General features: G+C 45.8%; 1 long non-coding RNA gene across 2 annotated transcripts; it reads right to left on the bottom strand.

The window, feature by feature from the left end:
- Positions 1 to 8,125: 8,125 nt before the first annotated feature.
- On the bottom strand, positions 8,126 to 19,051 carry LOC103162259. 2 transcript variants are annotated; one of them, XR_004768772.1, is made up of 4 exons: positions 18,916 to 19,051; positions 12,668 to 12,804; positions 11,686 to 11,795; positions 8,126 to 8,404 (listed from the first exon to the last, which is right to left on the bottom strand). It is a non-coding gene; the product is annotated as an uncharacterized LOC103162259 (long non-coding RNA). The 2 variants fall into 2 exon arrangements; XR_003481673.2 differs by lacking the exon at positions 8,126 to 8,404 and having other exon boundaries at positions 11,533 to 11,795.
- Positions 19,052 to 21,251: the final 2,200 nt, after the last annotated feature.

Raw genomic sequence — 21,251 nt, 5'->3', positions numbered from 1 at the left:
CTGCTGTGCCACCCTTGGTGGAACAGAGGGGACAGCCATCTCCATCTCCTCCTCCTCCCAACCCTCCCAGCTCAGGGTGACAAATGAGCAGTCAATTTAATTTCCCTACACTCTGAGAGTCCATACCAGATGGGAGGCCACAGAAAGTAGGAGCGCCTTCGTCAGGGAAGGAAGGGAATGGGGGCAGGGAGGGGGGGGTGGCTGTCACCATAACAACTGGAAAAGCACCACGACGATCTATTTTGGTGCTGCCAGTAATTACTATGAATGTTTCATCCGACCCTGTGATCAGCCATCCCCAAAGCAGCCGGTACTGGCAGATGGCTTGTTTGTCGCTCTGTGAAGTTACCCAAAGCCACAGTTGTGTTTGGTTGTTCCATTTTTCTTAAAAACAAAAAAACACCGGCAGAGTTAATAGTGTTTTGTTTTACATTTACTGTAAGAACTCAGATGCCTCTAGAGAGCCTCCAAACAAACACTGCTTTGGGAAATAAAAGACAGGCACAGTAGAATTAACTAATTTAGTGTCCAAACACAAATACAAAACCATGCAGGCACCTAAGAGGAGCAATGCTTGACAGGGTCTCTCTCATGACACCTTCAACAAGCAGATCGCTGTGAGGTTACTTGGGGGAAACTTGGCTTTCCCTATTTATATACTGAAAGCTTAATTCAGTGAGACTCATCCTAAGAAAGTTTAAGGTGGACATGAAGCCAGCTTTCACAATGACACAGGGCTGAGCTTATATAGCAAAGCTCTGGGCCACAGAAGTGGGACTGAGCTCTGACAAGGAGGACAGCTCAATCTTTTTGTTTTATTATTTTATTTGCTTTTTGTTTTGTTTTTCCAGAGAGGGTTTCTCTGTGTAGCAGCCCCAGCTGTCCTGGAACTCACTCTGTAGACCAGGCTGGCCTCGAACTCACTGAGAGCGCACCTGCCTCTGCCTCTGCCTCCTGAGTGCTGAGATTTAAGGTGTGAGCCACCGCACCCAGCCTCAATCTATTTTCTAAAAAAATCTGTTTATGCTGTGTTGCTGACTAATCAAAGATATATAACATATAAAACAACTATGTGGGGAAAAAATCCATGTCAGGAAAACAACAGGAAGCAAGAACATTCTATTGAAATAACAGAAACAGGCATTGTAGCAGGCTCATCTGGAATTGGCACCCACTTCAGGAATAGCAGACACATCTTCAGGCTGCTAATAGTAGCTGCCTGAGGTGTTCTTCTGTCGTCTAGACAACTCTACACAGGTAAAGCCAGACTCTTGACTTGGACACGCAGAAAGGAATTTCTGGGTGAGCAAGTATGACATAGCTTCTAGGTGTTTAGCAGATTTTAAGATGGGGTTAGTAGATACAGAGGCACTGAGGAAGAAAGGCAGACACACCTGAGATGGTGAGTGTGGGCTTCTCAGAGGCAGAATTGTGATTGCGGGGGGGGGGGTTGCTTTTGATTTTTGTCTTTATTTTTCTTTTGTTTTTTACCATAGCCATATATGCCGGATTTGGTGGCTTCTGAAGACAACCCTCCAAGAACTGCTGAAGACAACCCTCCAAGGAATGAGGTCATGGGGTTGTTCTTATAGATTGATAGGATGATAGTTAATCAAGTAAAACACTAGGCAGCAAGGATTGCAGGAGAGTTACCATGTTTTTACCATATTGTTTTTGGAATTGCCAGAAAATGTCTGGGGAGGGAGGAAGACCATATAGAAAGTCACTGTACAAAACAAATGGCTATGTCCATTTTCAGGATGAGGTGTGCTTTGAGCTCATCAGAGTTCCAGATATGCAAGAGGCACCCCTCTGTCCCCCCTCTGTCCCCTAGCTGGCAGTTGTTACCCACTTGCTCTGTGACTGAGCCCACAATCAGAAAAGGGGGCAGTCTCCAGGCCAGGACTATTAACTATTTAAGGCTTTGTGTTCTCCATGAGTGACATGGGGAGCTGGGGAAGGGACAAACCCCAGCTATATATTACTTGGGTCACAGTTCACTACGGACAGGGAGTCTGTTAGGCCAAATCTCAACATGGCCTGAGGCAGCTCCACCAGAACAAGCAAAATTCAATTGGACAGAAGCACATGGACTTGGATTAAAATGGTGTACTAGAAAGCAGTGAGGTAGACTGCCGGCTGGATGATGTGAGCCAACAAAGGTAACACCCTCCCTCAGGCTTCCCAGACATTCTAGCTGTCACTCGTCACAAGAGGGAAAACATAGCAAGTTAGTTACAAAGCTTTGATTAACTGTGCGGACGTAAACACCCAGGGAAAAGTGTGTGTTTGTTAATTTTCTGTTTGAAACTCAGCAGCTAGAAGCACCAGAACTGTGTGCATTCATGAGATACCATGTGACGTCACAGTACAGGTATATGCTGTATGATGTTTCAATCAAATTTACACAATCTGCTTATTTATTACTTCCTTATGGTAAGAAGAAAATCAAAATCACGGGACCAGTGAAGTGTTTGCCTCTCAATCATGAGGAACCCGAGTTCAAACCCCAGAACCCACATAAAAAGTGCTTGGTGTAGCCAGGAGTTGGTGGCACACACCTTTAATCTCAGCACTCGGGAGGCAGAGGCAGGTGGATCCTTGTGAGTTCGAGGCCATCCTGGTCTCCAGAGCGAGTGCCAGGATAGGCTCCAAAGCTACAGAGAAACCCTGTCTCAAAAAACAAAAAAAAGAAAAAAAAAGTGCTTGGTGTAACAGTGCATGCCTGCCATCATGGGGAGTCAGAGACAGGCATGTCCCTGGGATCGTGAGGACAAGCTCAAGCTGTCTGGTGGTGTTCCAGATCAACGAGAGACCCTATCACAAACAAAAGGTGAGTGGCCTCTGAGGACCATCACTACTCAAAACAAGAAGTTGTCCTCTGACCTCTACAGGTATACACACCACACACACACACACACACACACACACACACACACACACTCTCACACACACACTCACACACACACACAGACACACTCACACACACACACACAACACACACAGACACACACACTCACACACACACACACACACTCACACACACACACACACAGACACACTCTCACACACACACACTCACACACACACACTCACACACACACACAGACACACTCACACACACACACACAGAGACACACTCTCACACACACACACTCACACACACAACACACACACACACAGACACACACACACTCACACAGACACACACACTCACACACACACACACACACACAGACACACTCTCACACACACACACACACACACACACACACACACTCACACACACACACAGACACACACACACACACACACACACACACACACACACACACACACACACACACACGAGGATGGGGTTGTGTGAGCACACACATCATATCTTCTAGCTAAAATGTACATTTTCCTACTCTGAGTCAGTGGGGAGTGGACAATCATCTAGAAACGAGGTTGCTCTAACAGGAGCTTTGGCCCTAGGGAAAGTCAAGTGAACAAAGCAAGACCTGTTTCTTCAAAGTTGTCCTTGGCTTCTCTGGGCCTTCATTGATTCCCCTCTTTCACAGGGCAGAGCACCTGCCACATGCCACCTCACAGCCCACTTTCAGGGAGGGGAGACCAGAGAATCCCTATTGCCGGCACTGACACAGAGCAGTCACATGGGTGGGGTTAGAGGTCATTTTAGAAGAGGGTGTTAGGTCCCCTGGAACTAGAGTTAAAGGTGGTCATGAGCCACCACAAGGGTGCTGTGGAGCAAATCTAGTCAGTGCTCTCAACCACTAAGCCATCTGTCCAGCATCCTAATTTCACTCTTGAATTTAGCCCTATTTCAAAACAAAACAAACAAATGCTGTGAGAGCAGGACCCGAGCACACACTTGCACATCTGTGTTCATGGCAGCAATATTCACACAACCTGCCCCGCCCCCAGCAGCTTCAAGTTACACATAAAATGGATGAAAACGGGAACTTGGCTTTTAAGGAGTCAAAATTTGAAAAGGTGAAGTCTATTTTTAATTTCAGGGCACAAGGTCTTGACTCCATGGAGATGCCCTAGAAATGTCTGACGAGCGAACATGTGCAGGCAATTACCCAAGCCCTGTTCAAATGTCACCTCCTTCAGGACATTGTACTACCTCAGCCTGCCTCCCTAGTGTAGGACTGCTTGACTCAGCTCAGCGTGCATTGTGGGAACAGCACACTCTCTGTAGAGCCCTGAGCATGGGGTAGAACCCTGGCCTTTCTCTGCCATAGGTCATGTGCCTTTGGACAAGCTACTTGGCCTGAGCTCCCTCATTTGGAAGACAGAATATCAATGAGCTGTGAACACAGAATCACCATGACGCCCTTATCATGGCTGTGACACTCATGAGCTGGGAGCACAGATCTACCATGATGTCCTTATCATGGCTGTGACACTCATGAGCTGTGAACACAGATCTACCATGTTGCAGTTATCATGGCTGTGATACTCATGAGCTGTGACCAATGAGCACTGGACCTCTGTGATGCTATGATCATGGCTGTGACAGCCTTGTCTCCCTCTACTAGCAAATCCTCTGGAAAAGGAATCACATTCCCCACCTCACCCAGGACAAACAGCTCCTGGTCCATGGCAAAGGGCTGGTGAATGAATGGATGGATGAATGAATGAATGAATGGATGGATGGATGAATGAATGAGCAAAGGAGTGAATGAGTAGACAATGAATCACTTATTGTCCAGAGGACCCTCCAGGAGAGGACACTACAGTTTGGGTACATTACCCCTGGTACCAACCATGGGTGCTCAAAGCAAATACCTTTTTAGACACCAGTGTCCATCAAGGAGAAGAAACCTCCAAGTCTGCCTCTTAGCCACCTGCCAGGAAGGACATCTCTTGGTGTCTATCTTTGTTTCAGGGATTTTTTTTCCTAAAGCATTTACACGTTTCAGAACATCTGAAATGTGGTCTTCCCAGCAGGTTTGCCCATCCTCTCCACTTCTGGGAAAATAACAACATAACAATCTATTCATACTGTAACTGCAACCACGGTTGATAGACCTGACAGACAATGCATTCTCAACCAGGCAATGAGTGGGTGATTTGGCCCCACATGGGCAATTAACAATATTTGGAGACAGTTTTGGCTCTCATGACTTTAAGGGTGGCAGATGAGCCATAGTGCTGTAAGTGTGGAGTGGAGAAGGTCAGAGAGGCTCCAAACATCCTGCAGTGTCCAGCACGACCTCACAGAGCAAAGAATTATCTGACTGAAAATGCCAAGAGTTGGTGGCAGGAGTACAATCTCAAGGCCAGCCTGAGATACACAGGGGAACCAAGGCAAGCAGATAAGCAAACCAAGGACATCGCCAGAGCAGAGACAAACCAAGCCTTGCTTCTCATGGCCATAAACATGGTCTCACCTGGGTGTTTAGGAGAGACAAAGCTGCAATGTGAACATGGACAGCCCTGAGCTTGTTAGAATGCAAATTCTGCAGTTGTGAGTGAAGCTTGACCTTTCTAAGAAGCTCTCAGGTGAGGCCAGACAGTACGGCCAGTTTATGGACATACTTTGTATTGCTTGGAGTTTCTTTTCCTGCCTGGTCCTGCCGCCTTCAACCCCAAATAAGCACACAAAGACATATTAATTTTAAAATTGTTGGCCAATGGCTAGGGCTTCTTACTAGTTATCTCTTTCTTAATTATTAACCCATAACATCTAATCTATGTATTTCTTCATGGCCTTATCTTACCAGAGAACGCCTGGTACAGCCTGTCTTCCTGGTCTCTACATGGCGTCTCTCTGCCCCTCTCCCCAGCATTCTCCTCATCTCCTAATCCCACCTATCTTCCTGCCTCTACTGGACAAACAGTGTTTTATTCATCAACCAATAAGAGAAGCATATATAGAAGGACGTCCCCCATCAACTTTGAGCAGCAAAGGTTAGAAAGGATAAGTTTCTTTAGTATGAAGGAATCCAAGCGCACAAATGCAATAAGTGGCCTGGTTACAGTCTCACTGGTCTCTTGAACTGAGGAAAATAGGCCATGAAATCCTGCAAACTTCGTAACTCACAGGACACAGTACCAGACCAGAATTCTGATGCTCCCTGTCAGTGCAGTCATGGATAAGAGGGGTTGCTACTGAGAGGGTACACGTACACTGAAGGAGAGGGCGTCGTCAACCCTGAGGGGAGAAGATGAAGCCTCCTCTTGAAGGGAGAGCAGGTGATGGGCCCTGTCTGGGAACTCTCGCTTCTGTGAAGCGTGTGTGAACCTGGGTCTAGAAACAAGCCAGATGGGGCCTTGGGACGGTGACACAGCTTCCTCAGGAAACAAGAGTGAGCCTTCTCTGGGGGGACCCCAGAGCAGGGGGCAATGTTCAGACCCAGTGTGGAGATCTTACTTCTCATTGCTGGGGCCCGCAGGTGTCCACAGGAGTCTACCTATTGACAGGGAGCCAGTGAGAGAGCGAAGGACAGCCTTGGCCTTTACACCCCTTCGTAACCACCACTGGCCTCAGAAGTTGCTTCTCTTAGAAGCAGGGAGGAAAATGACTTCAATCCCATGTTGAGGGCAAAATGATCAGAAATCCAGTTTCTCACTATTTTTGTCGTTTGTGTTCATGAGACTGTAACCCAAGAAGCCTGGAGTCCACGAGTGGCCCAGGCTGACCTTGAACTTGTCACAATTCTTCCACCTTAGTCTTGCATGCCAAGGTTACAGGTGTGAGCCTTCACATGAAGTTTTGTTTGCCATTCTAGAATGGAGCAGAAGCACAGACTAAAAATGGTTCAGTATCCACATCACCATTTGGGGGGGAGAAAAGGAATTTGCACAACAGAAGTAAACTGGTTGATTAAAGCTTATGTCTTTCTTATTTGAATACGGTTTGAACAGTGGGCCGCTACCCAGCAGACTGAGGTGCAGTTAAAGCAATAGGTTAGTTTCTACATCGAGTCAGGTCACAGTTACTATGTATGGAGAAGCCTTTAGGTGACAAGTGTGTAGAGGCAGCTTTAGATAAACCCAGCTGTCCCAATCCATTTGGGATGGATACCACTGTAACATGTGTATAGACTTATTTAGTTAACGATGCGTTAGGAAAAGAGAGAACAGTGGGTTTTATAAGGTGCAGAAAGAGAAACAAAATTAGTCAACCCCGGACTATCTTTTCCAAATGAGTTAAAGCAAAGGAATTTACCGATGACACTGACTCACTCATGTAGCCTGAAACTTCCCATCTTCAGGGGGGAAAATGGGTCTGTTTGGCGACCTCTTTGCTTCCTTGTGTTTCAGTTGAATCAGGTGGCATTCAGCACAAGTGGCTCCCTTTTGATTTGTCCTGGATTTTTGGGTCTATGTGCAAGGGCTCGGTCCAAAACAATGGCTTCTCATACATAGGAGATGGTGAGAGACTCAGGGGTGAATGGGTGGCATTCTCCATCCAGCCCAGCAGAGGTTACACTCAGGACCAGCGCACACACACACTCACTGATTAAGTCTTTTTTAAGGTTGTATATCTTGGTGTTCCGTTACTGAAGCAAACTCGTAAAATAATAAATGTACTGGCTCTTAGCCTTGCAGCCTCCTGCTCACCCTCAGCTGCTGCTCCTAGGACAGCATATAGTGATGGGAACACAAGGCAGGACAAAAGCAATCACTTTACAGAGGGAGAGAGAGAGAGAGAGAGAGAGAGAGAGAGAGAGAGAGAGAGAGAGAGAGAGCTTGTACCTTATAAAACTCATGAAGACAGGACCAAATAACTCTAAAACCCCCTGCTGGGCCCCACTTAAAGGATCCCCTCAACTCTCCATAGCTCCGCCCTACTGTGCAAATATCAAGGCAGACACTGGTGCTTGGTTCCTTTCTTCGGTTAGGGGTTGATCCTGGGAAGGGGTCCCTGGCAATGGCATCCCACTGTTGGTACTGCTGACAAAAGCCGTACTTCCAGATGACACTCTCTGAACCCCAACACCAGCCTTTTCCAGCCTGAAATACCACAAAAATACAGTGGAGACAGAGATGAACATAGGTGTCTTTCTAGTGTCAGACCTTACTGAATAGCATCACATAAGTTCATCACATACAGTGGCTTCGCTGGCAGCAATCTGCCAGCCAGTTCTGCTTTTCTTGACAGACTAGCTGTGGCAAACACAGGCTGTTTATTTTATTTCAATCCTACATTACCAATATTAACTTTTTAGTAAGACATTACGCAGTAAATATATCTTCATAGATGTGCAGGTTACCAAATGGCAGTAATGGGTTAAAGAGGCTGCAGGCAGAATTCTTGAAAGGCTGAGAATCTCCATTAAGAGGAAGATACAGAACCCAGGCTGCAGGAGTCAGGCTTCGGGAGTCAGGCTGCGGGAGTCATGATGTCAGAGTCAGGCTGGCATGCAGAAGGTAATTGCAATGGAAGCTGTAGACAGAAGGGCAAGACCAGGTCCAAGTGAACAAATGGGCGGACATATTGATGGCGGATCACAAAAGAAAAGTGGATGGATGGTCAATAATCTGACTAGGTCATGTCAACAATGAGGACCAAGCCAAGCTGAAGCCTCTGGGACACCAAGAGTTTTTCTCTATCAGTGTCTTGATGCCCTTATCAGATGGTCAGATGGCAGGCTGATGAAACTGTTACTGACAGAGTGTTAGGTCTTTTCCTTTTAATAGGGTCCAGTCCAGCACATCCAATGAGCTGTCAAGTCAGTTTTCGTGATATGATTTTAGTGCAACCATGTGGGTCTTCTTACGTTCCCAATTTACTCTGACAAATTTAGAAGGTGGCATCCTTCCTACTTTCAGGAACAAAGTATTTATCAGTCTGTGCCTTGTGGGTGATTCCAGGCAGATGGTGTCGTTTACATGTCTGTCAAGGTACACAGGCACCCACCGACTTCAAAATAGAGTCAAACACTGCTTGTAAAATGGAGTCTTTCAGGAAAGGTAGGAAAAACCCACCGTTTTACACAATGCAAAGAAACTTTGGGCAGGGCATAGCACAATACCAGAACACAATGCTATTAGCAAGGATATTTGTTGTGTCTGTTCACAGTGTGGCTAAAAAGGGCACCAAGGAAAAAAAAACCATGAGATTATATCATTTCGATAACTTGCCAGCTTAAATACACACAATCATTTTTATTTGGGCCCACCCAGGAAGTAGCTGAATCCTTGGAGCTATAATAATAGGCAAGTGTGTTTATACTGACGAGGATACATATGTTACGAAATATAGATTGTGAGTTTCATCCACAGCTCCCAACTCATGGCTCCCTAGAGACTAGAGCAATAAGTGGACCTTTTGTCCCTAGTTCCTGAAACAGCTAGAGAGCCAAAGAGGTGCGAGCCGGTCTTTATTTACAAAGAGCTCATTCCAGCTACACCTGAGTTCACTTTAATGAGGCTGTTGGTGTAAAGCTCCTAGATAACCACAGATTGGGTTCTATTTGGTTGCCAGGGCAACCAACCATGTGCTCAGAGGGTTGAGATCCTTTGTCCCCCCCTCCCCAAGCTGCCTTGATGGATGGAAGCTCAAGATGGACGCCAGCACCCAACAGTCTGATCAGTCATAGCTGTGTGTGCTAAGCTTCTGCAGATGCCACAAAGCTGGGCTTGGGAAGCTGCAGTGTCTGTGACATGGTGTCCCCAGGGAGAACATGGAGGTCATGCATCTCTTTCCACGCATGCCACCCTATGCATTTCTTCCTGCCCTTCAAAATAGGCTTAGAGATGCACGCAGATATCTTCTGACTTCTGTGAGCCAATCTAGCAAATGCATCCAACACGGTGGAGAAGCACTAGCAACTCCAGCTTACAGGCAATGGTCAGAAACGGGTGGTGCGCTGGCGCTTGTGACTGGCACCGGAATGGGAGCTTTCTTCTGGGACCAAAGCTTTGACTGATGGGATCTGACACTTTCCAGCTAAGCAGTGTTGGGATTAAGTAGACAGACATCGTGCTGTGATTCCAGGGGCGTCCACTTCAGGACTGTAGAGAGTGTTGAGAAAAACCCCCATTCACTTAGTCACAGACGTATTTTGTTTTTGCGAGAGTAGTGAGTGAAAAAACAGATTGTCTCCTGCTCAGGGTGTAACAGAATGAGGGGTCTGAGGAAGACTGGAAACTCCACCTTCTGCTGAACAGCGCCTCAGCCCACTTGCTCTTGCTCGCACTGGCGTGAAGGGTGCAGTCCCATTTAGATCAGAGCACTGTACACCATGATGAGCTGAGAACTGACAAAGCCCAGAAGCAGGAAGGTCTCCTTACGCTTCTCTTGTCTTCTCACCTGAAGCAGATCATGAGGGAATCTCCCCTGGCGGCCCTGCCCTGTCCCCAGAGGCCAAGAATTGCACACACAGCCCTTGCTGAGGGTCCTCATAGAATCATGCCCTTTCTCTTCCAGGCACTTCTGCATGACTGTTCCTAAAACACATTGTTCTGTGCGCTTCTCAGGCCTCGTAAAACTTCTTTAAAATTCATCATCCTTTTTTATTGCTAATCAATCCATCTATTATAAGATTTATTATAAGAATTTCAACCATGAATCTTGAAATAGGTGAAGGATTTTTTCCCCATTCAGGCATTCATTCTGGAAAAACTCCCTTTCCTAATGTTGCAGACCAGTCACCAACATAAGGGGGTGGGAATTTCTACACTTCTCCTTTTAGTGAGTTTCAAGTCAGGAGCTTGTCCCTGACCTCCTGGAGCTGGAGCTTCTCTGAAAGACTGGGCAGATCTGGCTGGCTGGAGCTCTTGACATCATGCCCAGGCGTTTGAGAATAGATACCCCTTGGACAGCGGACAGCACCACCGCTCTGGCCTCCATAAGGGACGGTCCAGACCCTCTGTAGTCTCCCCCAGAATGTGGATAGACTAATTTGCCAGACTACTTCCTTTCTTAGGAAGTAGAGTACATGGATGCTGTGGGGTTGGCTCCTGCAGATACCAAAATCCAAGGCTGCTGATTTCCCCTGTATTCAACGGCATGGCATTTCATGCAACACGCTTCCAATAGAATAAAGCTAGTGCTGTGCACATACTTGTTCTACCACACTGTTTAGAGATAACAGCAGGGAAACGACATGTGGCACAGATGAAGACTTTTTCATGTCCCCGCCCTTGACCGAGCACATCTGTGGAGGCAGATGTGAAGTCCTCACCGAACACTCACTGCTCACTGACGTCTAACATACAACGCACACCTGTAAACAAAGAATCCTGTGATGCTTTAACCTACTTTACACATTTGCAGTCACTGGCTGACTCCCACAGACATCAGATTTTCAGCCCCTGGTGCAACCTAATACAAGAAAATGTTCCCCAAATTCAAAACACCCCATTGACTGGCCAAGCAAAGGCAAACAGGGATGTCACCTGGTACACGAATCCAACAACAAACAAACCCTAATCCAATGGTTTTGAGAGAATCTGTGTGGCCTAAACATAGAGGTCTTGGGGGCATTAAAGGGGGACTGTGGGGGGTTTTGAGTGTGATAGTAAGATTCATGTCACATGTTACAAACATACATATGTGAAATACACATGTTTGAAATATTTACAGATGAAACAGATTTAATTGATGGAATTTGTTGCAAGGCATTCAGAAGAAAGTATGATTTTGAAAACTTTCTATAATACATAGATTAAAAAGCAGTACCAATCTTGTTTCTAATTCAAATAAAAAAAAGCACTATATACCCCACATTCTAAGAACTCATGAGCTCTTTTCCATGCAAAGTAACAGGTGGTTCCTGGCACTGTTTTCTTCTTCAAGTGCTTGTTGTTCCTCAATATTGTTGTAGATCAACCTGCGCACAGAAACACCTCTTGTCAGTGTCATATTCTATTTAATTATTTGTGTTAGCTGGTAGTATTGTTATTTTAAAGTTTTGTTTTAAGATTATGTATTTGTGAGAAGCACGTTTCTATTTTAGTATGCGGTACATTAAATTTTAACCTGAGACCAGTTTGAAAGGGATCTTTAAGATGAGCTATTGGTTGTTATAGAGGTGTTGGGTCTCCACCTGGGAAGGCCAGCATAGGCAGTCGAGACCTGACTGTCCTCGGCATGTTCCTGGGAACCACAGGTCCCAAAGGCTTCATCCTGGGACACTTTTGCTCTTCCCAGGGTCCCACAGCAAAGGCTCATTTGGTAATGTGGCTCACTCGGGACACAGAGGGGAACTAGGATGTTTCAATAGTCATTTCTTTTCCTTCCTTCCCCCTCCCTCCTTCCCTCCCTCCCTCCCTGCCTCCCTCCCTCTCCTGCTAGGAGTAGTAGGCATTCACCCCTACACTTGGCAACTATAGTCATATTTCAATCAACTTAATTCTAGAAAAGTTTTCTTGAGAATTCTTTGCAGCTAAGAAGGGTCCCTTCCTGTGTCTACAATTCTTCTTTGTTCCCACATCTGACTCGGTTCCCTTCTTAAGAGACACGTGCGCCCAATGCTCTTTGTGCTGACCAGCTCAAGACTCAAGTAAAAAAATACTTAAATCAGTTGTCTGTGCTCTTTTCAACCCAGAGAGAGTGAGCATTAACGCTCGCACTGGCCAAGCCACAGAGCGTTTCATAGTACTGGGGCCATATGATCAACCAGAGCCTGTTTACTTTCCCTCAGGCCCCAGGAGGACTGTAAAGGGCTCTTGGCCTTGGCCCACGGCTTCCAGGAAAATTTACCATTTGTTCCACAGGCAGAGTCTACGTGAATGCAGAGGGCGGAAGGGCATAGTACATTTCTGGATAGAAGTCCCGGGCCGATGATTGCATGTTGTGTGAGCCTGGGCTAAGTCCCTCCACACGCCTTCCTCTCCTTCCTGTGAAGACAGAAGTGAGGGACTGCATTCGCTACTTCTGCATTGCAGCAACCAAAATACCCGACAGAAACAAGGGAAGAAACCTCTGTCTTAGTGCAGGTTTCAGAGGATTCTGCCCGTCGTCATGGGTAGGGCATAGTGGGACCATTTGTCTGTGGCGATGGGAATGTAAAGAGGCTACAGGAACCTGGGAAAGCAGCAGGGAGAGTAACCAGTGACAGCCATCAGAAGTCCACCAATAGCGACTACTGCTGCCAACTAGGCCTTACCTGTCAAAAGCCTCACAGCCCCAACCCTACCCCCACCCCAAATATCACGTCAGTCAGGGAACAAGTGCCTGAAACATGGACCTGTGTGGGAAATCTCAGATTCAAACTGCAACAGACAGTAGACAAAGCGGGATCTTACCTAAGGCAAGCAGAACCCAGACTCTGCAGCAAGCGACCCTGGAACACCACGCTGCTCGCTATCTACAATAATCAGCCCGGGAAACCAGACATGCTTCCGATGAGTCAGACTTACAGGAAGCCACACTATCTCCAGCAAGTGATTGTCCAAAGGTTCAACACTTGATTAATAACTGACATGGTCTCTGGTTTTTCTACCTGTTTCCAATTATTGCTACTCAGGAAATGCCAAATATGGCCTTACAAACAACCACATGGGATGCCCTGTATTTATCTAATCCACCCATGTACTCATGGCATCAGGCGCTAGCCAGAGCACACCTGAAGGCTGCCCTTCCCCACTGCAAGGCTCGTCTGTTTTTCTGCATGTTTTTGAGTCTCTGCCATCATGGAAGTGGTGGTGGCTGGCTCCCTTGCAAACTCTGACTAAACAGTCTTGTTTTGTTCTCATTTAATTGGTTTTCATTTACTTTTACTTGGACCTAATATTTTTGACTGCTACCAAAATTTACATTTGCTCAGTAAATATTTACTGAGAAGCTAATTAATACTACTGTGTTAGATGCCAGAGATCTGGCTTGAGTTTCCAGACTAGTGGGGGAGAGTGTCATTAATCAAAAAACTACACCAACAGATACAATATCTCAAAACTATCGGGAGAAGCGGTGTCCCATGCTATGAGAACCTAAAGTACTTGGCCAAGACAAGGCCAGGGCCAATTTCTTTGAAGAATTAACAATTGCCCTGACATTTGGAGAAAGACAAGACTGTACCAGGTAGAAGAGAAGAAAGACTATGAAGGCCTGAGCCAAGTCACGGGTAGCAAAGAAGCATGAACTCAGCCAAAGCCCTGAGAAAGGGGAGCCTGGTTGAAGTCCACAGAGCTCAGGGACAATGCCAGAGGATGTCTGATTGAGAGGTGTGCCAGTCACACTGGGTCTCATGGACACTGCTAAGGAATTTTGTCTCCATCCAAAAACAACAACAATACAGAAGTCAACAGTAATTGAAAGCTAACGGGGCCAGCATGCTTCTAATGGCTTCATAGACAAGTGTTACAGTTACAGGAAATCTGTTATTTGTTACAAGTTTGTTAAATCTAGAGATGGATAAACCTTGTGGATATAGAAGAAAACACATATGTGTAAATTTTAGTAGGTATAAAACTGTAAATGGAGTCCTTAATTGGTCTAGATAATAAAAGGCCGGAGTCAGATATAGAGGGAAGTGCTGAGAGATCAGACAGAAGGATCAAACCACAGCACACCTTACCTCCCAAGCATCTCCATAGAGAAGAGAGCGATTTCCTGTTTGTCCCTGCTTATATCTTGTTTCTGCCCAGCTATGTCACTTCCTGCTTGTCTGTACAGACCTCCAGACCTCTATGGTTAGCTAGTGGCAAGCTCCATTCTTTGACCCCCAGACAGGCTTTATTTGTGCAAGATGTCACTACATAAAAGAGGACGTGGGGCCAGAGAGATGGAAAATTCTTGCTGAGTAAGTGTGAGGATCCCAGTTCAGCTCTCCAACTACCAGGTGTTCTGGTTTGCTGTCTGTTATGATGACAAACACCACAGTAAAAAAAAAAAAAAGCAACTTGGTGAAGAATGGGCTGACTTCATCTTACAGTTTACCGTCTGTCATGAGGGGAAATCAGGGCAGGAACTTGGATGCTAGCACTGAAGCAGAGGCCATAGAGGAAGGTTGCTGACTGGCTTGCTGAGCCGGCGTTCTTATGTACCTCAGGCCTACCTGCCCAGTGGTGGCATCTCCCTCAGTGGCCTGGGTGCCTCCCACATCAACCATTGATCAAGAAGATTCCCCATAGACAAAACAACAGGCCAACCTCATGGAGGCATTTTCTCAATTGAGGTTCCCTCTTCCAAAGCGACCCTGTGTGTGTCAAGCTGACAAAAAAAAAAAAAAAAAAAAAAAAAAAAAAAAAAAAAACCCTAACCTGCATTCCAAGTAAATGCTGTGTTGTTGTGGTGGGCTGCCCATAACCCATTAGGCCAGAGGTGGAGATGGTATCCCTGGAATAAGGTGACTAGCTAGACTGGCCGAATCAGTGAGTTCTGAGTTCAAGTGAGAAACCCTCCCTCAATAAACAACCTGGAGAATGATTGACACCAGATATCAACCTGTGGCCGAACACACACACACACACACACACACACACACACACACACACACACAGGCAAGAGTGCCTTCATGTGCACCCCCAGAGGCAAGCACACCCACATATATGTGAACACACACAAGGCGTCTGTGGCAGAACAGTCTCCTCAGTGATGTCTACATTCAGATTTCTAGACTCCATGTACCTTACACAGACTTTGGAGATAGGATTAAGTTTAGAGTCTTAAAGGACACCCCAGGTTCTTTAAATAGGCCTTATGCAATAATCTAAGACCTTCAAGACAGAGGGATGTACCTAAACACGAGACAAAAGCCACCTAAGAAAGTGTTAATCCCCAAGATGGGAGGAGAAAGACCACCGACCGAAATCATCATGGCCAAATTAAGTAAAGCAAGAAATTAATTAAAGCAAGCTTTTTCTTATTCATATACATGGGCTGCTTCCCCCTAAGGTGAGCTTGAGAGGTCAGCATTGGATGTGAGGAAGACAAGGTTTTTACAGCTCAGGGGTAGAGAGTCTCCAAATGGAGAGAAACGGTAGGATTGCTGGAGCAGAACAAAATGAGGTAATCACAGCAGGTCCCCATAATAAGATAATCATAGGGGGTCATAGGACTTTGAGAAAGAAAGGCATAATTGCCAACCAGGAACAGGCAGTCCAGAACCATTTGTAGTTAAGGTTGCAGGTGGGACGTAGCCCAGTCCTTAAAAAACAGAGGTTTAATAAACAGGAATGAACTTAGTTTGTCTTTACTATAAGGTAGCTTTTAAGCTTGGATGGAGGCAGGCTGGTTCTTCAAAAGAACAGGTTAAATAAATTGGAAGATTAAAACAGAACTCTATTCTGAAAATGAAGGGACACTGAGAGATGTTTTTAAATCAAGGACTGGACAAGGGTTTTCCATTGTCAATATGCAGAAAATCTCTTAACAGTGGTAAAAAACAAAAATCTACCTAAAGGCAGAGGCCTAGAGTGGGTTTGTTCTAAAAAAGATAGAGAGTAAACACAGGAAAGATGGCCAGTATTATCAGGGGCTGTGGGTCTGTAAATTTAAACGATAATGATGAGCCATTTTGCCCCACCCCCAAGATGCCCCTACAATACACATCCCTTAAATAAACAAGTGAAGCAAGCTTTGGTGTGGTGGAGAAATCGGAGCCTTCACACACCGTTGGTAGGAATGGAAACTGTTTGATAGTCCCTCAAGAAGTGAAACATATTCATAATCATGTATCCAGAACTGCCCACACCTGGTCACACAGAATCCCCTGCATTACTCACCCCAGCCAAAGGCATCAGCCACCCAAATGAGCCAGCCAATGAGTAAGCAAAAGATGGCACAGTGAAGTGTCATTGAGCTACAAAAGGCATGGGGTAGGGATCCGTTGAGGGACATAAGACAGACATAGAAGATCGCCTATTACATAATTCCATTTATAGGGAATGCCCCAAATAAAGAAATCTATAGAGACAGAAAACAGAATAGTGATTGCCAGAGCACAGAGAAAGAAGATAACAGGGAATGACTTCTAGCAGGTAATTGGTTCCATGTTAGGGTGGAGGAATTGTTCTAGAATTACATAGTACTTATAGTTCTACAACTTATGAAAATACAAAAAACACTGGATTATACACTTAACGGGGATGAGTTTTATGGTATGTGAATTTCATTGCAATAAAACCAATCACAAAAGCATTGGGGAGATGGCTGAATTTGGATCCCCAGCATTTACAACAGTGCACACCTGTAACTCCAGTGCTGGAGGGCTAGAAATCTGGAACCCATGGAGTTCATTGACTAGCTGGCCCTGCTGAGCCAGCGAGCTCCAGGTTCTGTGAAATTCCCTGCCTCCCTCTGACCTCTAACATGTGCACATATGTACCTGGGTACCTCAATTCACACACACACACACACACACACACACACACACACACACACACACACACGCTATTAAAAAAAAAAAACAATGAAAAGCAGAGAACGTTTCTCAATGGCAATCAGAAAAAACGAACCTGTAGGAGGAACCAGAGACCTGACGTGTGATTGCATGGGTGGGTGAGGGGCTGAGTGAGAAGGGATGTTCAGTGACCTCAAAGAACTGAGAGGGGCTCAGATGACAGCCAGTGAGGAACAGGACTTAGTGCTGAACTCTATCAGGAGGCTGAATGAGCCCAGCAGCAGACTCATCCTGAGCCCCCAAAGAAAAGCCACTCTACTGACACCTTCATGTCAGATTTGTTTTTGTTTTTTTGGCTTTTCGAGGCAGGGTTTCTCTGTGTAGCTTTGGAGCTCATCCTGGAAGAAACTCTTGTAGACCAGTCTGGTCTTGAACTCTGAGATCCACCTGTCTCTGCCTCCCAAGTGTTGGGATAAAAGGCATGCGCCACCACCTCCCAACTACTTATGTCAATCTTAAGAATTCACAGGAGAAGGCCCTATTGAGCTATACAGCCCCTACTCTTTTAAGTGGCAGACTATGACGTAATAATGGATATTTCTTTGAAGTGGCAGACTATGACAGAATAACGGATGTTTGTTTTGTGCTACCACATTTCTGGCAATTTGTTATGGCAGCAGTAGAAAGTGAATGGATTCTTGGCTGGGAAGGTCATGTGTTTGTAACCTTATATATAAGGACCAACAGCAGCCTTTCCACAGATAAGCAGGGGAGAGGCAAGGGGATGAAGACAGCCAAGACTGAGCTGTGGAGACAGACAGGTGAAAAGCCACCAGGGGAAATGAAAGAAGTCACAGACAAGAAAGTGAGCTGCCCTGCGTCACTAAGCTGGCCAGTGTTCTTAGTCTGATATTAGAGTCTACTTTAGATACTTTAAATACATGACATTCATTGAAAGTCATGAACAATTTATAGAATTGTGGGAAAGGCAAGCCCATGAAAATCTTCCAAAGGAATAGCTGTTTTTGCTTCCTGAGGTGCAGATGGCTCTGAGGGTCCCACCAGCTGATACTTCAGACCAATCTCCTGCTGTAGCGCATGACAACAAAACATTGCCCTCAGTCTGCCACTCTACCCAGGGCAACAGTTTCAAGGGGTGGTCCTGGAGATGGTGTTGCAGGGGTGAAATTTCATGGGTGTGGGGACATACGGAAAATGTTGCTTTGAGCCACCTCCCTTCTGCCAGGAAGGTATGCCAAGAGGGCAATGGAATGGATGCTGACCGGGCCAACCCACAGTATCTTGCACAGACAACCGCTGGATGGCCAGGATGTCAGGGAGGGAGCAGATGGCAACACTCAGGGAAAGAACCAGACCCAGGAAAACTGAAAGTGTCTCTCTCTCCAACTCAGTAATCGCAGGGCAGCTAGCACAGAATCACAGAATGCACACCAGGGAAGGAACACAGCAAGTGTAAACTTGCTGAGAAATTTGGCTGTATGAAGACAGAAGGACGTGGGGTGGCCAGTATGAGATGGGGAATGAGTGGCTGAACAGTGAAGAGCTATTTCCCCCTTCTTTTCTTTTTACTTGGATTGTTTGGGTTTCCAGGTATTGAAACCTTGAGAAGAAGCAGTTGACTATGAAAGGTAAGAGCATAACTCACCGGGGGATGGGTGGAGGGGCAATCCAAGCTTCCAGTTTCCAAGAAGGCAGTGAGGTGGGGAGGAGCCCACTTTCCCTTTGAGGAAGAGTAGGTGGAGATGAGGTGGGAGGGAGCCAGAGCTCATCAGCTGCCTGGGATGCTTAGTCATCTGCCAAAAGGGAGGAGGAGGAGGAGGAGGGGGAGGAGGAGGAGGAGGAGGGGGGAGGGGGAGGGAGGAGGAGGTGTGGGTACTGAGACCAAAGGGAGGTGGTTTTAGCAGGACTCATCTGAGAGTTCAAGGGTGAAGCACCAGAGAGACAAAGAACACAAGGTGGTACTGGGCTCCGGGGAAGCTTGGTGATGCCAAGTATGTCAGGGCCAATAGGAACTTCTCATTCGCAGAGTAAAGAACGCATATTTGTATGTATATACACATATATGATGCATATATGTCATACACACATATGTCTATACACACATAAGTATGTAGATATGTAAATTAATCTGTCTCTATATTCAGACATAAAATACACATATCTATAAATATATCTACATATATAGATATATACATATGAATAGTCATATACATATATGGGTATTGGGATATTGTCAGAGAACAAAGTGGAAAATGAGCTAGAGAGTTTATCCTGCAAAGCCTTCCTGGTTTAGAATACAGGAAAGAAAGGGAACAGTAGACAGATGGGAGAAGGGAGGTAGGTGACCTCACAGAGCCCTGACAGGGGGCAACTAGCAAAAAGCCGGAGACAAAGTCGTGCTCAGAGTACCTCCACTGACTTAGAGACGTGCAGTAGCTTTGACTGGCTGTTATATCCTGGGCCCTGCAATGCATTCAAAGATAACCCCAGAGAGAGCTCTAAATGCTAAAGTCATGTTAAGAGATTTACCACAAAGCCACAAAACTTAAGCTTTGGGCTCCTTCATCTGCAGGCCCTGGGGAGAAGCCCAGCAACTTCTGTATTTGTTAAAGTTTGCAAGTTTAGATATGGCCACAGTTTCTTCCCAAGGCTTTGGACGGGGAATATAAATGAAAGAATCCACAGCTGAAGCTTTCTTAGCAGTGTACTGCCTCCATTCCTTTATTTCATCTGACTATAATGAAAGAAGCATCCCCTAGGAAGCTGGACCTCCCTCCTGCTGGCTCCAAGAACGTCCATCTGTCCGTCCATTAGCAAAGACTTTCATCTCTGAACTGAGAATGGAGGGCTGGAGATGAGCTGTGAGAACTGCCCTGTGTTTGATGACAGGGGAACCACACTTAGCCACCTGCCCCTGTAAGCTGCCCGTGAGCCAACCAGAGTGGCTGACTCAGGAGCCAGCAGCTTGTCACTTCAGACCTGTTACTTCCGTCTGTCCGACACACCTTTCAGTCACCCAGGTCCCATCACATCCTCCGTAACCCTTTCTTAACTTGCTTGTTTTGAGACATGGCCAAGACCCTCTGAGCACTGCCTCTCTAATGGGCTTAGTTTGGCTTGCTCCACAGGCTTTCCTGGTGTCTCTTTGGAAAAATAACCATAAACACAGATGAGACATTGACAATACTGGTATAGAACCAATATGGCATGTTACATGTTTCTCACGAGGATGCTAGTCCATCCTCTTTACCAGTGATGTGTCTGACCCAGATCAGATCCTTTTCTCAACAGAGAAAACTTAAGACACATTTGAAAAGCTTGGTGTCCATCTGAGACTGAACCTACTTAGGATCTAGACAAAGGCTTTTTACCATTTAGGTTCTAGAAAACAGTTACTGCCTCGTGTGAGAGAGCAGACAATGGTTCTAATTAATAATTTTGCCTCCTAGGATTTTCTAGTTGACTACACGCTGTTCACTTTAGTTAAAACATTATGCACTTTGCATGTATTCAGTTGGTTACATTTCATACTGGGTCACTAATGGTTGACTTTTGGCTGGCTTTCTAATCCACAGTAAATGTGTTAGAGATACCCAGAGTATCTTCCTGGGGAGAAGATACTTCCATACTGGGGCTGTTCGAGCACTCAGCAGAAAGACCCACTCAATAGGACTGGCCCTGTTCACGGAGGCTCACTTGGCCTAGGAACGGACTCATCCTTGACCAAGTTGATCATCATGGAATCATTGTAATTAGTCTGGCCAACAGATTGGGCAAATGTTTGGAAAGATTGTATTGTTGTTGTTATTCATGCTATTTTTAAATGCCTTCTTAGGAACCTAAAATAACTTTATAACATCATAGGTGTTAAAAAAAAAACAAGCAGACATAACTTCTCACGAATCCTACTTTTGTTTCAAATACAAATTCTGCACTAATATATGCAAATTATGCACAAGCCCTACTTCCTACCCAGTATCT

The sequence above is a fragment of the Cricetulus griseus genome, chromosome 2 (assembly GCF_003668045.3).
Source record: "Cricetulus griseus strain 17A/GY chromosome 2, alternate assembly CriGri-PICRH-1.0, whole genome shotgun sequence".
Taxonomy (NCBI): Eukaryota; Metazoa; Chordata; class Mammalia; order Rodentia; family Cricetidae; genus Cricetulus; species Cricetulus griseus.
Note: the sequence above shows the minus strand (reverse complement) of the source record. Positions and strands in the feature narration are given on the sequence as shown.